Genomic DNA, 23,664 nt, shown 5'->3' with positions numbered 1-23,664 from the left:
ATAGGAAAAGAAGAACTTAAATTATCACTATTTGCAGATGATATGATTCTATACCTGGCAGACCCAAAAGACTCTACAAAGAAACTATTAGAGCTAATAAATGAATTCAGCAAAGTGGCAGGATATAAAATCAACACGCATAAATCAAAGGCATTCCTGTATATCAGCGACAAATCCTCTGAAATGGAAATGAGGACAACCACTCCATTCAAAATATCTTCAAAAAAAATAAAATACTTGGGAATCAACCTAACAAAAGAGGTGAAAGACTTATACAATGAAAACTACAGAACCCTAAAGAGAGAAATAGAAGAAGATCTTAGAAGATGGAAAAATATACCCGGTTCATGGATAGGCAGAACTAACATCATCAAAATGGCGATATTACCAAAAGTTCTCTATAGGTTTAATGCAATGCCAATCAAAATCCCAACGGCATTTCTTGTAGAAATAGAGAAAGCAATCATGAAATTCATATGGAAAAATAAAAGACCCAGAATAGCAAAAACAATGCTAAGCAGGAAATGTGAATCAGGCGGTATAGCGATACCAGACTTCAAACTATACTACAGAGCAATTGTAACAAAAACAGCATGGTACTGGTACCAAAACAGGCGGGTGGACCAATGGTACAGAATAGAGGACACAGAAACCAATCCACAAAACTACAACTATCTTATATTTGATAAAGGGGCTAAAAGCATGCAATGGAGGAAGGATAGCATCTTCAACAAATGGTGCTGGGAAAACTGGAAATCCATATGCAACAAAATGAAACTGAATCCCTTTCTCTCGCCATGCACAAAAGTGAATTCAAAATGGATCAAGGAGCTTGATATCAAATCAGAGACATGCCATCTGATAGAAGAAAAAGTTGGCTACGATCTACATACTGTGGGGTCGGGCTCCAAATTCCTCAATAGGACACCCATAACACAAAAGTTAATAACTAGAATCAACAAATGGGACTTACTCAAACTAAAAAGTTTTTTCTCAGCTAAAGAAACAATAAGAGAGGTAAGTAGAGAGCCTACATCCTGGGAACAAATCTTTACTCCTCACACTTCAGATAGAGCCCTAATATCCAGAATATACAAAGAACTCGAAAAATTAGACAATAAGAGAACAAACAACCCAATCAACAAATGGGCCAAGGACCTGAACAGACACTTCTCAGAGGAGGACATACAATCAATCAACAAGTACATGAAAAAATGCTCACCATCTCTAGCTGTCAGAGAAATGCAAATCAAAACCACCCTAAGATACCATCTCACTCCAGTAAGATTGGCAGCCATTATGGAGTCAAACAACAACAAGTGCTGGCGAGGATGTGGGGAAAAGGGTACACTTGTACATTGCTGGTGGGACTGCAGATTGGTGCAGCCAATTTGGAAAGCAGTATGGAGATTTCTTGGAAAGCTGGGAATGGAGCCACCATTTGACCCAGCTATTCCCCTTCTTGGTCTATTCCCTAAAGACCTAAAAAGAGCATGCTACAGGGACACTGCTACATCGATGTTCATAGCAGCTCAATTCACAATAGCAAGACTGTGGAACCAACCCAGATGCCCTTCAATAGATGAATGGATTAAAAAAATGTGGCATCACTTTCACTGTCTATAAAACTGTAAGCTAATGAACCACTGTTCATTATGAATTTCCCAGTCTCAGGTATTCCATTATAGCAACATAGGAGGGCTCTGTCTCTGTCTCCCATCCTCTTGCCATCCTCCTCTCAAACTCTATTCTCCAGCATATTAAACAACTCTTTATTCCTTGAGTATTTCATACTCAGATAAACTGTACTCTTTGCCTACATTTTATGTCCTATTATATACCTTTACATTTATTTACTACACAAACACACATGCACCCAAATTCTTTGAGGTAAAATTGTCTTTGAGATGCAATTCATTCTCAATTCTAGAGTCACTAACAAGGCCAGATTTGGTATCCCTCCAATATGATCCCCAAACTTCTACTATTTTCTAATCACAGAAGTTATATTTTACTGTAATTATTCATTGTTTTAGTCTGCTTGGGCTGCTATAACATACCATAAATGAGGTAGATTAAACAACAGAAAGTTAGTTTGCATAGTTCTGGAAACTAAAAGGCCATGATCAAGGTGCTGGAAGGTTCAATTCTGGAGAAAGTTCTGCTTTCTGATTCATAGATGGCACTTTCTCACTCACATGGTGGAAGACCCCTGGGATCTCTCTTAGGTTGCTTTTGTACAGGTACTGTATTAGCCTCACATTACTATAATAGAATACTCAGAGAAATTAAGTAATAAAGACAAAATGTTAATCTAGCTCACAGATTGGAGTTTCATACTGCAAAATAAGAGGGACATGGGACCATTTTGGGGGGCACCTGGAAAGGGTAGCACATCATGGTGAGATCTTGAGACAAGAAGCAGAAAGACTGAGATGAAGAGACTGAAGTCCCACAATTCCTTTGAATGGCATGACTTCAGTGACCTAAGAACTTCCATAGGGTCTTACTTCTTAAAGGTTCATGGCATCTTCCAATAGCACTACCTTGGGAATCAAGTCTTTTACATATAAACCTTTGAGAGACACTCATTTAAACTGATAGGCCTAATCCTACCTTGGGGACTAGGAGTTCAACCTGTGACTTTGGGAAGGAGAGAAACATTCAGAGCCTAGTGCTCAGTTCCCTAATTATGCTCTCCAGTGACATCAAGGATGCATGCTATTGTGTCACTGTCTTCAGCATCTATCACAATTAGCAAAACAAACATTTAAGAAATATGTCCTAAGTGAAAACATGAAGGAGCAATCAATTACCATATGCTAACATTTCAGGCAAAGTTATGACAAGGCAAGTTCCATAACTTTCTCCAAAGGATTGTGCTAAAGCAGAGGATGCTTGTAGAGTTAATGTCCCTATTACTATTCCATTTGTAAGGTAAGATGTAGCACTCATTCTTTATTCCCCCAAACTCAGAATTACTAAAATTGCCTTGGAAAGTACAAATGTTGGAGGAAAGAATAGTTTCCAATGATATGCCATTTCTTAAGTTCACTTTTTGGAATGACAGCTAAGCTCTTAGCTGAACACAGCCAAACAACTCCCAAGGACATAACTAAAAACAGTCAGGTTGCCAGTAAATTGTTCTCCAAAACAATGATTATTAGGACAACAAAATCATGTAAATAGAAATGGAAAAGGCATGACAGGTCATCTAATCTCCCCCGGGAGGATACTGCCTTAAATGCTGGCCTCAGTACTCACCAGGGTGAAATTTAAGTACAATCAGTGATGTAAATCCCACTTTCACCCACGGGAGGCTGTTGTGCAAACCAAACATTTTCATTGCTTCTGCTTGGAAGAAATATTTAAAAATATGCCTTTTCTTGGATGAGTGCATTTTACTCCAGCTACATAGTATCTAATACTTCTGTCTTTTTAGGTTTGTTTGATAAATAAAAATAAATTGTAATAAAGTCTTGGAGCTGGAGTTGAATTTGAGCAGCAAATTTACTCTTTCCATTTAAAGATGTAACTACTAGAGAGAAATTTCCTTCTCTTCTACATTAGATATATTTTTTATTTCATTCTATCAGTGTTTAAAAATTGGAAAGGATACTGGGAGTGGTGGCACATACCTATAATCCCAGAGACTCAGAATGCTAGGCAAAAGGATCTCAAATTTGAGGCCAGACTGGCCAACTTAACAAGACCCTGTAGCAAAATAAAAAATAAAAGGTCTGGGAATGTAGCTGCCTGGGGAAGCACTCCTGAGTTCAATCCCCAGGACCACTAAATAAATAAACACACAAATAAACACATAAATAAGTGGAGTTGGAATGGGAAAACAGTTGGGATATGTTATTTCAGTGGGTTAAATCCTAGTAAAGTAAACTTTATGAGACCTTTGCAGAGATACAAAAAAAAAAATTAATGGAATATTGATTGCTTAAATAAATTATTTGTCTGCTAGGGATGGGATATTTTTGGATTATCTTGAATGCTAGGTAATTTATTTCTGTTTTATTACCATTTTAATCTTACTTTTCAGTAGAATTTTACCTATACCATTTCAATACATACCCTTTCACTAATTATTTGAAGATTAGCTATATTTCATGCTACCATGATATTTTTCACTTAATATTTTTTGAGCTGATTCATATTTTAACTTAATTATGTTTTATGTATGTTTATGTCGTCAAATTAATTGCTTATTTTCCCTAATTGCACAAACTTAAAACATTCTATATAATTGCAAAATATCTTGCAGTACACATTTTTAAGAAGTTTCCACTTTTAATTATCAATCAATAGATAATTTTCTTCGTTAATAAAAGACCCTGCCTTTCAGTGCTATTTTGTCTTAGCTTTCTGCCTCCTATCTATCTGTACTATATTGTATTTTCAATCTATTGCACTTGATGCTGACCTATTGTTATTATGAAATGTGTTTAATTTAAACAAACACAGAGAGATTATAAGCTTAAATTTATAAAAGCTAGATAAGTAGTGTTTTTATTTAATATACTTCTAATAGAGATGTTATTGAGCTTATTTTTTAAAAAATATATTACTTTATTTATTTATATGGGGTGCTGAGAATCAAGCCCAGTGCTTCATACATGCTAAGAAAGTGCTCTTCCACTGAATTATAACCCCAGTCCTGAAATTATTTTAATAAACAGGTATTTAGTATTTAAAATAGTTTGTCTTTTTAGGCACCAGCTGTATGCACAACTTTTGCACAATGAATACTTTCAAAGATTTATTTATGTCAAACTAATAAATTCTAAATTAAACATTGATTTAATGAAATCTTATAGTTAGTTCTAACTGCTTTCTTTGGTATTATTTAGGTACTCTTGAAATTAATTCTACTTCAAAATTATTGAGAAAAAAATTTTCTTCAGCAACCAAGAGGGATTGATAAAACTGACCATTGTGAAAACCTGCTACAGTGATCCTCCAACTGGATATGCTGCCATTATTTTTGTTTGTGATCTTTCAGCCAGTTCCCAATCCATGTGATTCTGTTCTCATCCAAGGCAATTATAATTAATTTGTGAGTAAAAGTTCATGATCCACTGTTTCAAATGCTTCACTGGAGTCCAGAAACATGACATTGGTGTATTCTCTTCATCCAATTAGTTTTGTAACTCTATCGAACAAGCCTATTATGTTCTGGCATGATTTGTTCATTATGGACCATGCTGTTAAAGACTCAAGATTTCATTGTCTTTAACTGCTTACAGATTGCTCTTCAAGATACTTCTCCCTTACTTCACTCCACATTGATATATTGTTTGGTTATTTGACAGCATTTTACTTATTGGACATATTAATGAAGAAGAAATCTTAAAGAAAATAATTTGTAAAATCACTTTAATTTTTTTCTTTTTCAAAGCATAAAATGAAGTACTTTGGGACCTTTAGTATTTCATTTCTCTAATAGAAATTCATTTCAAGTGTACCCTTTTCCCCACATCCTCGCCAACACTTATTGTTGTTTGACTTCATAATGGCTGCCAATCTTACTGGAGTGAGATGGTATCTTAGGGTGGTTTTGATTTGCATTTCTCTGACTGCTAGAGATGGTGAGCATTTTTTCATGTACTTGTTGATTGATTGTATGTCCTCCTCTGTGAAGTGTCTGTTCAGTCCTTGGCCCATTTGTTGATTGGGTTATTTGTTATCTTATTGTTTAATTTTTTGAGTTCTTTGTATATTCTGGATATTAGGGCTCTATCTGAAGTGTGAGGGGTAAAAATTTGTTTCCAGGATGTAGGCTCTCTATTTACCTCTCTTATTGTTTCTCTTGCTGAGAAAAAACTGCTGGTGGGACTGCAAATTGGTAAGGCCAATTTGGAAAGCAGTATGGAGATACCTGGGAAAGCTGGGAATGGATCCACCATTTGACCCAGCTATCGCCCTCCTCGGACTATTCCCTGAGGATCTTAAAAGAGCGTACTATAGGGATACTGCCACATCAATGATCATAGCGGCACAATTCACAATAGCTAGACTGTGGAACCAACCTAGATGCCCTTCAATAGATGAATGGATAAAAAAAATGTGGCATCTATACACAATGGAGTACTACACAGCACTAAAAAAATGACAAAATCATAGAATTTGCAGGGAAATGGATGGCATTAGAGCAGATTATGCTAAGTGAAGCTAGCCAATCCTTAAAAAACAAATGCCAAATGTCTTCTTTGATATAAAGAGAGCAACTAAGAACAGAACAGGGAGGAAGAGCATGAGGAAAAGATTAACATTAAACAAAGACAAGTGGGGGGAGAGAAAGGGAGAGAGAAGGGAAAGCATATGGAAATGGTAGGAGACCCTCAATGTTACACAAAATTACATAGAAGAGGATGTGAGGGGAAAGGGGGGGGAACAAGGGAGAGAATTGAACAACAGCAGATGAGGTAGAGAGGAATGATGGGAGGGGAGGGGAGGGGGGATAGTAGGGGAAAGGAAAGGTAGCAGAATACAACAGTCACTAATATGCCATTATGTAAAAATGTGAGTGTGTAACCGATGTGATTCTGCAATTTGTATTTGGGGTAAAAATGGGAGTTCATAACCCAATTGAGTCAAATGTATGAAAGATGATATATCATGAGCTTTGTAATGTTTTGAACAACCAATACAAAAATTTAAAAAAATAAATAAATAAATAAATACTTGAAAACCCTAAAAAAATAAAATAAATGTCTAACTCAAAAAAAAAAAGAAATTCATTTCAGTGAAAATTTATAAGATTTTGCCATTATTAATTAATGAACATTTGCATTTTCAAAGGACAGTAAAACTAGACTAAGCAGAGGAAAGTGTATTGCCTCAGAGATTTGATTTTCTTTATCAGATAGAAAATACCTAACTGGCAGGCACAGTATAGTAAACTGAGAAGACCTATAAATGTCTATATGAGGTATAGCAAAATTAATTCATAACATTTGTTTATAATATAGAATTAAATACAAATGTTTGAATTGCTATAAATATTTAAATAGCTATAATATAAAACTTGTTACAAAAGTGAAAAAAAATTCAGAAACTTCAAACTTTCCAATAGACCATTCATGGTAGTTATTGGTAGATCTACACTAAACAATAATTTTAATGCTACCAGTTACTAAATGTCCTGGTTCTGTTTTTCATAACATTTAAATTGTTTGATCATACAAACATGATTCCAAAGTGTAGAAAAGTGTGTTCATTTAATATTCTTCCTGGAAATCTGTTGACATTTCCAAATATCTTTTCCTTAAAAAATAGAAATTTACAACACAACACTTATTTTCAACCTTCAAAATTTTTGAAATGTGAGAAATTGGGAATTTCTGCTACATTTTTTTTCTATTCAGAATAATTTAGCAACTTTTGTGAAAAATCTTTAAAATTTTAGAAAATTAGGTATCCATGTTTAAAATGCCCTTGAAACTTCCTGCTTTCTTTTTTTTCAGTGAAGTTCTTTATTTTTATATTTTTTATTTATATAAAACATCAGATTGCATTACAATACTTATTACACATATATAGAGCACAATTTTTCATATCTCTGATTGTATACAAAGTATATTCATACAAATTTGTGTCTTCATGCATGTATTTTGGATAATAATGATCATCACATTCAACCATCATTAATTACCCCATACCTCTTCCCTTCTCCTCCAACCCCTCTGCACTATCTAGAGTTCATCCATTCCTCCCATGCTCCCTATCCCTATCCCACGATGAATCAGCCTCCTTATATCAAAGAAAACATTCAGCATTTTTTTTATATTGGCTAACTTCACTTAGCATTATCTTCTCTAACTCCATCCATTTACCTGCAAATGCCATGATTTTATTCTCTTTTATTGCTGAGTAATATTCTATTGTGTATAAATGCCACTTTTTTTATCCATTCATCTATTGAAGGGAATCTAGGTTGGTTCCACAATTTAGGATACTGCTTTTAAGTACTTTGGGTATAGACCAAGGAGAGGGACAGCTAGGTCAAATGGTGGTTTCATTCCCAATTTTCCAAGAAATCTCCATACTGCTTTCCAAATTGGCTGCACCAATTTGCAGTCCCACCAGCAGTGTATGAGTATACCTTTTCCTCACATTTTTGCCAACGCTTATTGTTGTTTGTCTTTATAATAGCTGTCATTCTGACTGGAGTGCAATGAAATCTTAGAGTGGTTTTGATTTGCATTTCTCTAATTGCTAGTGATGATGATGGACATTTTTTCATGTGTTTGAGAATTGATTGTATGTCATCTTCTGAGAAGTGTCTGTTCGGGTCCTTGGCCCATTTATTGATTGGGTTATTTCTTTTTTTGGTGTCTAGCATTTTGAGTTCTTTATATACCCTAGTGATTAGTGCTCTATCTAAGTGTGAGGGGTAAAGATTTTCTCCCAAAGTGTAGGCTCTCAATTCACCTCACAGATTATTTCTTTTGCTGAGAAGAAAATACAGAGCAATAATGAAAAAAAAAAAAAAAACAGCATGGTATTGGCACCAAAACAGACTGGTAGACCAATGGTACAGAATACAGGACACAGAGATTAACCCACAAAACTACAATAATCTTAGACAAAGGTGCCAAGAACCTGCATTGGAGAAAGGATAGCCTGTTCAACAAATGTGCTGGGAAAACTGGAACTCCATATGCAGCAAAATGAAATTAAACCCCTATCTCTCACCATGGACAAAACTCAACTCAAAATGGATTAAGGACTTAGGAATACAACCAGAGACCCTGTGTCTAATAGAAGAAAAAGTAGGCCCCAATCTCCATCATGTGGGATTAGACCCCAACTTCCTTAATAAGACTCCTGTGGCACAAGAATTAAAACCAAGAATCCATTAATGGAATGGACTCAAACTAAAAAGCTTCTTCTCAGCAAAGAAACTTCCTGCTTTCTCAATTGGCTAAATTATTGTTTTTACTACCATTATTAGCATATATTAATTGTACAAATTGGTGAGTTTCACAGTAACATTTTCCCCATATACATATCTTGCTTCGATTATTTCCACCCTTTCTTCTATGCTTTCTTGCCTTCCCTTCTTTCCCTGCTCCAAGTCCCCTCCCTCTTCCCCAGTAGTTTATTTTCAACTTGCAGTTCTTTCTCTTTGTTTGTTTCCACATATAAGAGAAAACATGCAATTCTTGTCTTTTTGCATCTGGCTTACTTTGCTTACCCTGATCTCCCCCAGTTCTATACATTTTCTTTCAAAAATACTTTTCTTCTTGACATGATTACTTTTCTTCTTTATTACTGAGTAATACTCCATTGTGTGTATAGGGGTGTGTGTGTGTGTGTTATATGTTCATATTTATTCATCTTTTGATCATTACCTAAGCTGATTCTATATCGTGACTATAATGAATAAGACAGCAATAAACCTGAGTTTTCACTTATCAATTTTGTAAGCTTACTTCATTTCCTTTGGATAAATACCCAGGAGTGATACACCTGGATCACATGGTAGTTCTGCTTTTGGGTATACATATTTTTTCTTTGTGAAACTTCTATACTTTTTCCGGTAATTGAATCAGGCGCTCCTAGTTTATCTAGGATAACTTCTCTTACCTGAAGGCATCTGATTATGGACCTAATCACATCTGTTAAATGCCTTCTTAGAAACACTTAGATTAGTATTTAACTGAAGAACTGGTATCTGTAGCCTCACCAAGTTTACTCAGCAGAAATAGCTGAACCAACAGAATGTGCACTACATTTTTTCTGGTGGTGGATAATCCATCACTGAGAATTTAAGCCAACATAGGTATAATCTTATAGGTACCATTTATTTTCTACTCATTTGGTTCTAAAGTCTATTTGATTTTAAGCTTTTCAAGTATCTAAGTACATTTTCCATTGTTACTAACAAAATACCAGGGTAATTTATAAAGATAATTTTTTAGCTTATAGTTCTGGAGACTGAGAAGTCTAAGAGCATAGTGAACAACATTGAGGAAGACTTCTTGGTGCATAAATGGCAGAGGGCATTACATATTGAGAATATCAAGGGAGCTCACTTTTATAACACAACCACTCCCTCAATAATTCATTGATCTCAGTGGGTTGCATCCAACTGATCCAATCACCTCCTAAATGCCCTACCTTCATATACCATCAACATATGAATTTGGAAATCAAGTTCTCAACTGACGAAATTTGGTGGACATATTTAAACCATGTGTACTATGTATATACTCATTTTCAGTCGTTAGAAAAATCTTGTATTATTGTCTTGATTTTACAGAGAAGAAACATGAGATTAGAAGAATCTTAAATAACATTATAGTAACTAGTGTATAAGGATTAAAAATCAAAATAGATTTTTAATTCCAAATTCCTAAGTTTTAAAAACTACAAATTTTTATGGCAACTTAAAATAGAAATTGGCTATAATGAAAATGAAAGAAGAAATAATAGAAATTCTCAAGTGTGTCATTTTAGTCAAGAAATTCAATGTCATTGCAGGACATTGTTCTTACCTTGCCTTTTCCATTGATGTCATTTATGTCACTCCTCAACATTCCTGAGAAAGTGCAGAGAGAGAATATAGGATAGTTGAGATAATGATTGTGAAGCTACGCATTATCATTTGTGTCTTATTACAACAGAGTATTTTGAAAGTGACTAAAATATTTTAAGCCAACAACAGTAGGAAAAACAAACTTTTCTCATGTGCAACTGTCAGAGCTTAGGCTAAAATTATTATTGATGTTTATTTAACTTTATTCAATGTCTGAGTCTGGTTTTAGAAATTTCAGTAACTGAAATGTAAGAACAAAATTTTAGCATTTTAGCATGTGACATTTCTCCATGATGGTTTTTTATTCTTTTCCCACATTCTGTCTTATTCCTTAGTTTTCTCAATTACAGAGAAAAGTCCCTATCTACTCCTATGTACAAATCTATTTTAAATACAGCCTGATCTTTTGAATCACAAAGAAAGGATGAGAGATAAGAATGACTTTAGCTATATAATATAAATATTATAATAACTATTGTGAATTTTAATAAGTATTATCCAGCCTAAATTTACAAGTACTAGGACTTTGACAGTCAATTTGTTTTGTTAATTTGATAGCAATTTTAATAAGGAAACTCAATCTAGTTATTATTCCTTTGCATAAATCTAACAGTTAGAATGTTACAATAATATCTTAAGAAGTAAAATTAGTAATCCACTGTAACATTTTTATAGCTAAAGCTAACCCTTTTATATGACATTTTCTGACACCATTCTCTTCTATTTAGTGTTAGCACTGCAATGCTAGCTTTAAGTTCTGTAACTGCTCAAAAGATACAAATAGTAGAGAGCTATCTGAAAAATCTAAATACAGTCCAAAAAAGAAGAAAGTCCTCCCAAAAGAAAGAAAAATGAAAACAGATGCAGTGTCATCCCCCATTATGTTAGCTCATGCATGGTTCTTGCTAAAGAACAGACATTCAATCTGCTTTGAATTATTTGTCACTTGGCTTCTTTATAGTTCCATGCCCTATTTTGCATTTTGTTCACTACTCATTGTGTTACACAATCTACATTTTGCAAAAATAATGTGAATATATATTCTTACCAAGAATTGAACTATGTGTAAGCAAGTTTAGAACCTTTGCAATCTTTGATGTTTTAGACTTTTCAACCAAACTTGGTCAACTTGGAGTTCAAGTTCACTTGCTCTTGGCCCAGCTGAATGTAAAAAAACAATGCATAGGACTTTAAAAGGCTTATAAAATATTCAAAAAGCTTCTTGCACATCAAATAGCTCTTAAGACAGAACATTTTGATGAGTTTAGTGTAAATGAATCAGAAGCATATGGATTAAATTTACCTTAAAATACTCCTGGGTTTAAGAATTAAGAGAAAATGTGCTTGGCAAAACACATTTTGGGTTTTGCCTAACCCAGAACATTGGAAAAGTAATTCAAGATGTTTGATGAACCCAAAACAAGGCTGGGTTCACCCATCCTTAATTCCCTCTGGTAATAGTAAAGGACAGGCAGAGGCAAATTTTAGGTGCATAAATCTAGTTCAGGTTTTATCATGGTCATCCCAAACTATTGGCTAACTTGAGAATGACTTGCCTTGTCTAAATCAAATTTGTGCTATGTGCTTTTTATAATTTCTGTGTAGGACCCTAAAATGTGTGTTTTATATAAAGGGTGTGGTTCCATGTAATTATAGCAGTTTCTATGTATCCCAATCAATAAAAAAGAGAAAACATAAGATTTTTGTCTACCTAGAGCATATCAAGATATACACACAGACACAATTCACTTGAATTGAATTAGAAGATTGTCAATTCTATTTCTAAAATGAACAAAAATATACTAAGGCAGACTCAGAGTTTCAAAAAGAGCAATTTACATTAATTATTAGTATTTGCACTTTTTCCAAATGAATTTTACTCCTTACACAAGAAATGGATAGCACATATAAACCATTAAATTATTTGAGTAAAACAGTATACTAAAAACTGCTTATTTCTGATTTAAGGAACTGCCGTTAGTACCTGTTTCTTTTTTCACTTGAATTTGTAACTAATTCTTTACTTGTGAGTAAACAAACATGAAGGAAAAGATATACAGGCCATACATATATACCATCTTCATTCTCTCTCAATAGACAAATAATGAGAGACACAGATCATTGGAACATAATTAAAGTAGCTTTCTATTACTCAGAGACTGAAAAAATTTCAGTATAAAGTATTCATATTATAAAATCTAGCTAATAACCTCACTTAAGAAGTTACATTAATGATAGTCTAATATCCAAACCATGTATGATTTTTTTTGCAGCAAATATGTAAATGTAAGACATTTTACTATGTCAAGGTTGAGGATAAGGAAGTACTTTTCACAAAAAAATTATCATGTTTTGGAGTAATTTGGGGCTATTTTCTCCAATACCATAAAGAAATTAGCAATGAGATATAAAGGCATATTTTTATACATTTATACAAAGTATATTTTTTAATTGTGCATTTGTTTACTTGCTTAAATAGTATATCACAGGTAAGTAATATTTATTTTCAAAAGAACATTTAAGAAATAATTGATTCATAAAAAGAAAATATTCATATACAAATATATAGATGGAGAATACATCTACTTTAATAACAAAAAGTTCAAATGCAACACTTTAAAATAATTATAGTCTTCCACTAACTTTATCTTTCTGAAACCCAGTAACACCAAAGATGTTCTTAGCATCTTAAAGAATAGCTTAATTCTCCTATTTTAACACTTTATTAGATGCCACAGTCTAGCTGGGCACAAATCACGGAGCCGCCACAAAGCACTTGTATCTACAAATAGGAAACTTTATTGCCTGAACTCCAACAGCATTCCAGGCACACTCTCTGGGAACTCTCTCAAACACCCACGCGGCTCCCCCAGGAACCACCAACTGGAAATCCCTCCTCCGGCACTTCCCCAACCAACGCGAACTCTTCAGGAATCCCCAGGAGAGCTCAACCGGAACTCAACAGGAACTCCGCGAGAACTCAAAAGTCATCACCTTAATGGCTCGCTGGCATCACCTCTCAACCACTACTTCTGGCAAAAATGCTATGCGTCATCCTGACTTGGCTGTGGCCCTCAACAATTAGAACCTTTTGGATTCTTATTTATCATACAATTAACTTGATTATTCTAAAAATACTTATTGAGTACCTAATATGAACAAAACACCATTAAATACCAGAGAAGTATAAAAATTATTTATTCAGAATATTTTCTCAAAAACTTTATTGTACACTGGGAAAATTAAGATATGTTTTAAAACTATTATTAAATGTGGAAAATAAGGTGAAGTCAGACTAGAATGCATCCTCTGGACTCCCAAGTGAGAATTCTTAATGAAGGTCTATAAAGCTGGCATCATATCAGCAGGAACAGTTTATAATAACTAGCAGCTTTACATTAAGGGAGAATAAGGAGCAATGTAAAGAAAGACAAAAATCATAATGTCCAACAATTGTACAATAATGGATGTCAACAGGAATCATTTATTATGCTCAGTTGACTTTATCTAAAAAATATTTTAAAAATGTATAACACATTTTAATCAAATTGAATGGAGTATAAACTTTATATCATTTACAAATGACTATACCAATTCTATGCATAAGATGTTCTAGATTGTGTATAAATGAAATACTACAAATAAGTGTAAAATGCATGACTTTATAAAACCAAATAGCCCTGGAATATTGACTAAGACTTAGCAGAAGATAATTTCAAAGGAGTCTATAAGGAAGATTTTTGACTAGCTCAGAAAACGTTAGATTAGAGATTTTTTTAACAATTAAAAAAGAATATATTTACTCTTACTCCAGCTAAGTTCATAGAGATAAATAGATAATATTAGACGTGTGTTCCAAAGACTACATGAAGCCAAATTACAGGAGAATCTGTTAACAAGAGTAGTTTCTTGATATCAGACTTCTGGGAGTAGGGCCCAGCCATCCTATTTGTTAGTAAGCTTTCCAAAACATTCTTAAGCACTTCAACTTTTAAAACCCACTTTTGTCAATTCCATCAGGAATTGTTTTGGAAATATGACAGGGTAAGTTTGGGCAGTTATCCCATGAATATATATCACAGAACATTACTGTCATATCAAATGAAAAGATACTCTAATGTGGATAACTATCTGTAAGGTCTGAGGGACAAAGGTTCTGCCATGTGGGTATTACATATTAGAGCCATTCACTAGTTATCTGTTGCTATTTATTATACATAGTTGAATTTTTATGTTTAAACAAAATGCAGTCTTGTTTTTCTAGCTTATAGTTTTATGTAATAGCTTTGCACAATTCTTAAAATGGTTAAACTGCTCAACAAGGCCCTTGACATCAACTGTTATGAAGGAACTAAGGGAAAAGTGAAAGAGCTCAGATATGATTATCTCTGAAATTACTGATATATGGCGCCAACGCTGTCAAACTCTTTAGAATGTTCCCCATTGAAAATGATTTTTTTTTCTAGATTCTAATTTTCTAGTTTGGATTATGTTTCAGTTATTATGAAAAAAGAAAAGGAAACATATCCATATGCATAGGCATTATTCAACTATATCAGATATATTAGACATAATGAAGGCTGTATTTTCACTTTTACTTGTTTCTAATTTCTTTATAGAGCCAGCAATAAATAAAATCCAGACCTTTCATGGCAGTGAAATACAAAAAGGAGAAGCAGATCAAAAGTAAGCACAAAGCCAGGCGCAGTGGTGCACACCTGTAATCCCAGCGGCTCAGGAGGATCTCAAGTTCAAAGCCAGCCTCAGCAACAGGGAGGCTCTAAGCAACTCAGTGAGACCCTGTCTTTAAATTTAAAAAAATATAAAATAGGGCTGAGGATGTGACTCAGTGGCCAAGTGCCCCTGAATTCAATACCTGGTACCCCCCTGTTAGAGTCTGTAATCAAGTCAGGACCCCCCCTCCCCCGCTACACACACACACACAAAATCTCTCCTTAAGCAAAGGCAAAAAAAAAAAAAAAAGCAAGCACAGAGCCACATCCATACAAATGCAGAATGATGACAGATATTCATTAGAAGGATTCATGCAGAGACACAAAGAGAAATATGGAATAAAAAGATCAGGGAATGGACAAGAGCAGACGTGTAAGCTGATAGAAAGGTCATGTTGCTTTGAGCCTGGTGCTCCCCATTCGGAGCACCTTTGCCATCAGTGACTTTCATACATTATAACTCTCAGCTGCCCTCTTCCTCATAATTCACCACATCACACACTCATCTGTCTACATACATTTTAAAATCTTTTCTTGTTGTTTGAGAAAAAGAGGAGCCACGCTACCTAAGGAAAATCTTCTATTCCTATTTTTGTCTTTATGTTTTCCTCACCCTCTACAACTTTTCCTCCTCTTGAGGCATCTTCTTAAATCTTTCTTTTATTCACAGATATGGTTTTATAAAAAACTGTTTACATTCACCTTTATTAAGTTATCTCCTTTCTATTCATAAACCCAATAGTCAGCAAATTTCACCCTTACTCATGTCAGCAATCTAGCTGAGTGTTATTAGTTTGAGGAAAATACAGCTCTCTATTTCTTTGTAGCACAAAGACTGGCCAAATTGTTGGTAACTGAAGTTTCAGGGGTACAATTATGATGTGTTAAGCTACAATGATACATAAACACACAGGACAGAAGTGCTTCCAAAAAGATAACAGTACCATATATGAAGATGTATCATCAATTCAATAACAAAATAGTAATAAGGGACACAACTTCAGACACCATACCTTAAAATCCTGGTCCCGCTGATAAGTTAGACACCCACTTCAATAGCAGCCTACTACCTAAGACCAAAAATTGCTGTTTCTTTTTATAGTTTACTGATTTTGGAAACCTTTCATGAAGATGAACATTTTCCTGGTGTTTTGTTGAGTTGGTATTTACTTGCAGAAAGGTATTTTCCTTGGTTTTATGAGTTTTCATTTGTTTTAAAACTATTAGAAGAGTTACTGCTGCATAGACAGTTTTTCATTCATACTGAAGTTAAGAATAAGAAAGTGACCGGTGCTCTGAAAGTGAGTCAGCATTCTTATCAACTATAGGCCATCTATAAAATGATTGCGTTATAATATTTTCTGACTGCTGGAAAAATCATCTGGATATGACCTCACAACGAGTGTTCTGGGCTTCTAGAGATAGACATAGAAAACAGAGTTTTCCATTTCAAACATAGTGATACTTTCCTCGAGTGTTTAGTTTCATCATTGGGTTATCCAAAGGTCTGTTTCAGCCCTTTTGGGTTTATTCTGACTCTTTGGTCTTTCATTCTGCTGTTCAGTTATTGGTCCCCAGATATATCTTGATACTGAGTATGAACATGACAATTTGTACCATGAGATACTAAATGAAAGATATGAGGTTTTTTGTTTGTTTGTTTTTGTGTGTGTGAGCTGGGAAGTGAACCCTGGGACGCTTAAACACTGAGCCACATCCCCAGTATTTTTTTTTAGAGACAGGTTCTCACTGAGTAGCTTTGGCCTTGCTAAGTTGCTGAGGCTGGCTTTGAACTCCCAATCCTCCTGCCTCAGCCTCCTAAGCTGCTGGGATTAAGATATTATGATTTGTTACATTATTTGTGGTTATCTTTTTCAAGTTTTCATGTAACAATGAAGGATGTATTTAGCCTGGTTCTGTCCTTAGACTCTGTCAGAAAAAAAAATAATAGTGTAAGTTTTGGAAGCTCTAGGTTTAAATTCAGGGAAAGAAGATTCAAATACCTCAGCTCAACCTGCACATTCAGTATGTGACACCGCTGATTAGCGTATGCTTTCTCTGCATTCATAGAAGCTTGGGTGAGGGTGATGTGACCTGTTAGCTCTGAGAAAACACTGGGAGAGAGTGGTTGGGAGAGGAGATTGACTGAGGCCACCTAAGGCTTCAGTCCCAACTATCCTACTATCCCTGTAAATCCTTGGAAAAATCATCTACACTCTTAAAATGCTCACTTTTTTCTAAAATGAAGACAATATTAGCAGTCACCACATATTTTAGAATTAGGTAAAACACCTCCAAACCCCTTACATGAGTGACATAAGGAACATATTTAAAAATGGGTGCTGGCAACACTAGCAACAAAAATCATGTTGGTGAGGATGATGATGATGATGATGATGACGACTTCAACAATTATTATTATCTACTCTGACTAAATAAAGATTAGCACCAAATTTTAGTGTGAAAATTGTAATGATGATAAAATCACCAATTATTAAATTATTGAACACTTAAGTGCCAGGTATTTAAATTGAAGTGTCTTCAAACTAGCATATTTATGGTCAGTATTTTCCTTATCAGTACTTTTTAATGTAATATAATTGAATGTAATGGAATAGAAAATTAAATTCATCATTTTTGGTAAAGGCATTATTTTCTGTAACTTTTTGTGTCAGTATATATTTATATATGCCATATATATATATATATATATATATATATATATATATATATATGTTAAGAAGTTCTTGACTTGGGCAAAAACTATCCTCCCAGTATATGGAGTAACAAAATAACTTAAATAAAAAGTATCAATGGAGCTTGATTCAACCCATAAAGAAGTATGAAAATATGTTACTTGTTGATCAATGGATAGAACTGGAGAACATCACGCTAAGTGAAATAAGCCAGACTCAGAAAGTCAAGGGTTGAATGTTTTCCCTCATTTGTGGAAGGTAGAGAGAAATAAGGGAAAAAAAAGTGTGGGGTGGGAAATCCCATGAAAATAGAAGACAGATCACTGGTAGAGGAATGGGATCAGCACATGGAGAGAGGAGGGATAAAAGGGAGAAATGGTGGAATGAAATTGACCCAAGTATCCTGTGTACATATATGAATGTATCACAGTGAATTTCACCTTTATGTATATCCATAGAGCACCAGTTTTTAAAAAGATTACAAATAAATAGAAGTCAAACCATCAGAGTCCTGGAAAGAGAACAGGGGGAGGGAAGAAGGAAGGGAAAGGGGAAGCAGTGGGGACATAATGGGGCAAATTAATTCCATGCTTGCATATTATGTCAGAATGAACTCCAGCATTATGTCTAACTATAATGCCCTACTAAAAAATAAGAAGTATGTGCCCAATTAACCCACCACAGTCCTTTAAAAAAGAAAAGAAAAAATAGAAAAAAAGAAAGTCAAAACAAAGAAAAGAGCATAGCAATAATCAAAAAGAGCATTAGTGGAGAGTACCTCATGAGTCTTTATGCCCCTCCACCATGGAAGCAGTTTAGAATTCCTACAGTTAGGCTTACTCATAAATCATTAATTATGGCATCTCAACTAGATGTTCTTGGGCCATTTTCTGGATAATGCAAAGGTGTTCTTTCAGAGTTGTTCTAGAACAGTCCACTTCTGTTCCCTGAGGTAAATGAAGGCAACTAAAAGTAAAGAATAAGCTTGCTGTGGTTTAAATGTGATCCTTAAATGTCATCTGCTGAATACTTAATACCCAAATTCATAAATTAATGATATGTGGAGCTGGAAACTTTGATAAATAATTAGCATTAGATGACATTAAAAGGGTAAGCACTATGATGGCATTAGTGGCTTTATAAGAAAAGAAAGGCAGATGCCAACTAACATATTTGATCTATATTACCAGGTGATGCCCTCAGCCATGTTATGATTCAGCCAAAAAGCCTCTCGGGATGTCAACCAGATGCTGGTACCATGGTCTTGAACTTCCCCACCTCCAAACAATGAGCCAAATACTCTTTTTTTTCTCCTCCTCCCCCTCCTCCTCCTCCTCCTCCTCCTCCTCCTCCTCCTCCTTTAGTAAATTATCTAATCTCAGCTATTTTGTTACAGCAACAGGAAACAGACTAAGACAAAGCTGTTTGGTATTCACACAGGCAATATAAAAATACTAGAGCTTACTTTGTGATAAATTATTAGAGCTAGAACACCCTGCCAAATGTATCCTTTGGTTTTCCAACACAAAAGAAGAAAAAAACCAGAAATCTATTTGATCGTTAATAATACTACACAGACTATACCTTATTTAGGAATGGAAATCCAATATAAAAGAAAATTATAGTATTGATAAATTCTAAATAAATTCTAATATAAATGGGCATTTTATCAGGTTTATACAAAAGCTCAGGGATGACATTATTCACTTCACATTTTGGTGAAAAGCTTTGATTTACTCTGGCAGACACTATTGAAAACATGCTTCAATAAAGTACTACAGAATGACTTCACATCAAGGTGAGATAATCACTCAGTTCTGTGCCTATCAAGAAATTAATGGTCTGAATTTCACTTTGGAAACAAATAAAAGCATATGTAGCTGCAGGGGTTGGGGAAAAAGTTGCTTGTTAGGAGCAGGGGCAGGACACTTCAGCCATGGAATGGATACCAAAGAGGATGGTTTCAGATACAGATAAAGGGTCAGACTATGAAGGATTGCCTGTCTGATTGTTTCTGTTTTCCCAATGAGCATGATGCAAAGTAAGAGGCAGGGGTTCAAGACAGTAAAATGAGACCATAGAAGAGACATAGGTGCAAATCATCAGAGGTCTAAAGAGAGAGGCTCTAGCTTAAAGAAAAGGAAGCTTTTTTTAAATGAATGCAGTACAATCAACTGTCATGTTGCATTTACATTTTAACTGTTTGGGTCATGACCTCAAAGTTGTACAAATCAGCACGTGTGTGTGCATGCATGTGTGTATGTTTGCAGTATGTATTTTAGCAATGTTCAGTGTTTGTATATAGGAATAAAATAGACAGTTACAGGTAAACCAAATTTAGACTTTCCCTAGTCAATACAAAAAAAGTAAGAGTGAAAGATCAGGGTGTACAAAAGAATAATTATAATAAAGATCCACGGGCTCTAAGTTGTTGGAAAGAAAGCAGATGACAGACAGACAGGATTTTAATGGTATAAAATTGTCTTTGGATGGACAGTCCGATGAGGACAAAGGGTTGAAGTACCACATTAGATGAGCTAAATAAACTAGAAGTCAGTAGTAATGACTAGAAAACTTAGATTGATATTTTGGAAACAGGGCTTGGTATTGAAAAGGTCCCCATGAATATGATGAATGAGATAAGGTATAGAAAAATATTGGGAGATATTGCATACCCTGGTCAGTAATTCTTGAGACTAACAAAGATCCATATGATACTGAACTTTATCTGATGTTAATCATTAGTTCTTTCTAATCCAAATTTGCTGAAGTAAATTTCATCATTTTGCCTTTTGTCAACATGTTTCTGCTGTGTTAGACTCAATGGTGTCTGGATTTCCAATCTCCAAAGCATTCAGATGAGTGCCCTCAGCCTGAAAATCACCTGACTATTCTCCTATGACTTTGATTGAACACTTTCTTTCAGATATTCATCTCCATCTTGCCCATAATAAAGGTCTGGCATTTGCTTGATCATGTAGCTCTTCCTGCACCTGAATCCAAATCTTCCCTGACTTCTTACTGTTTGTTGAGAATCAATTTATAAAAAAGGAGAGTAAAAGAGGTAGTGAAAAAAAAAAACACAGAAAACACCTACGGCAAGCATAGGTAGTATAAGAGAAATCAAAAAAGTAAGAGTTGAACCAGAGTAATACAACATAGTACATTCAAAATAGCAAAAAGTCGGGCTGGGGTTGTAGCTCAGTGGTAGAGCTCTCACCTGGCATGTGCGAGACCCTGGGTTTGATCCTCAGCACCACATAAAAATAAATAAATAAAACAGAGGTATTGTGTACAACTAAAAAATAAAATATTTTAAAAAATAGCAAAATGTCAAAAAAATTACCCAATATTGTCCATAAGAAAAGGTGAACAAACCCATGCATCTACAACAAATCACTGTTTGACAAAGGTATCAGGAATATGAATTGAGGAAAGGATAGTCTTTTCAACAAATGGTATCTGGTAAATTAGATGTCCATATGCAGAAAAATGAAACTGGACCCCTATTTCACCATATACAAAAATCAACTCTAAATAGATTAAAGACCCAAATGAATGTCTTAAACTATGGAACTCCTGAAGAAAACATTGAAAAAAAATTGTGACATTATAATATGTAAGTATTTTTGGATTAAATCTCAATAGTACAGAAAATAAAACCAGATAAATTGGATTATATCAATCTATAAAGCTCTGCACAACAAAATAACAATCAACAGAGTGAATAGACAATCTACAGAATGGGAGAAAATATTTTTAAATTGCACACCTGACAAGGAGTTAATATTCAGAATATATTAGCAGTTCAAACAACCTACTATCAAAACACAAATAATATAATTAAAAATGGTCACTAGACTTAAACAGACATTTCTCAAAAGTGCCAATTATACTCCAGTTACGATGGATGCTGTCAAAAAGACAACAGATAACATGCTGGTGATGATAAAGAGTAAAGAACACCCTTACACACTGTGATGGGAATGTAACTCAGTACAGCTATTATAAAAAACAGTATGGAGATTCATGGAAACCTAGAAAACAGACTTACCATACAATCTAGAAATCCCATTACTGCATATAAATCCAAAGGGAATGAAATCAGTGTGTTGAGCTATCTGCACTTTCATGGTTATTGAAACACTATTTGCAATAAGTAAGAAATGGAATCAACCTGGGTGTCCAACAACTGATGAAAGGATGAAGAAAATATGGCAGGCTTACATAATGGAATACTATTCATTCATACAAAGGTGGAGATTCTGTAATTTTTGACAACATTGATGGAAAAGGAGATCATTGTGTTAAATGAAATAAATCTGGTAGAGTAAAACAAACACTACATGACGTCTTTCATAAGTGGAATCTAAAAAAGTTAACCTCATAGAAGTTGAAAGTAGAATGCTAGTTACCAGAGGCTGGGAAGAGCAGTGGAGAGGTAGAGATAGGCAAAGTTTGGTAAACAGATTCCAAGTTGCAGTAGGATAGGAAAAATAAGTCCTTGAGTGCCATTGTATAGTTGAGTGATGATAAATAACAATAACATACCATTTTTTTTTTAATTTAGAAGAAAAGGTTTTGAATGCTTTCTTAACAAAGAAATTATAAATGTTTGAGGAAGTAGATATGTTTACCCTGATTTGAATTTTACATAATGTATATATGTGTCCACACATCTCAAGATACCCCATAAATATATACAATTTATATGTATTCAGCAAAAAATTAAAAACAACCCTCACAGTTTTAAAAAATAAAGGTGAGTAAAAGCACAAATTTAAAAAATAATTTTTTTGTGTGTGTGTGTGTAAGCCCTTGGATTTAGTATAAGAAACAAAGAAACTTTATTTTTATTGAGAAGTAAAACCCATAAAAAATAGATAAGTAATTTGTTCAAAAATCTTCAGTGGGTCAGAGAAGAACTGAATCTCAGAAATCCTGTCTTCTTTTCCCTATGAAACATCATCCACATGGAAATTGGAAAAAATCTTGAAATCCTTCAAAAGAGGCAGGGAAAAAAATTCTTATTGGTTAAGAAATAAGCTGCAAGTGCGAAAAAACGGGGAAACAAGGATTGTTATTAGCATTTTAGGGTTATAATATTCTGAGATGAGGGTTTTTGAATTCAGTAATCTTGAAGGGAACTTACAGACCTCCAAGTTCACTCTTTGGACCATAAATGTGAATTACACGTTTGATTTTAAAAACCAACATGCACAGTATCACATTAGAAGGATTGCCTGGACTGGCAAATTATGGAACTGAAATTTAGGGATGCTAAATGATTTGGTCTGGGTTACAAGATGTAGAAAAGAGGCAAAGGAGAATGTTGTAGTGTACAATTTCACAGATGCAGGCTCATGGTTTTAAGTACAAAATCCAATGGAATTCCAAGGACTTGCCCTAAAAGCCTTTAAAAGATATTAATCTCTAAACAAACAAATAACATTTAAGAATATAAAAATATGCCAAAGACTCTACATTCTCTAGCAAAAATATCCTTTGGCCTCTTTCCTGTTTCCCATTACAGTGCCCTCTAATATGAAAATTGTAACGGTACTTAGCAAAGGGCGATTAGGGAACATGTGGGTCTGCAGCAAGATTTGGTACAATCTTACTTCAAACAAAGTAAAGCAAGCTGGGCCTGAAGGGAAACCTAAAGGACCCTTGAACTAGCATA

The sequence above is a fragment of the Marmota monax genome, unplaced genomic scaffold (genome assembly GCF_021218885.2).
Source record: "Marmota monax isolate L192 unplaced genomic scaffold, Marmota_monax_Labrador192_F-V1.1 WCK01_AAM20220418_F8-fsc00037, whole genome shotgun sequence".
NCBI classification, from domain to species: domain Eukaryota; kingdom Metazoa; phylum Chordata; class Mammalia; order Rodentia; family Sciuridae; genus Marmota; species Marmota monax.
Note: the sequence above shows the minus strand (reverse complement) of the source record.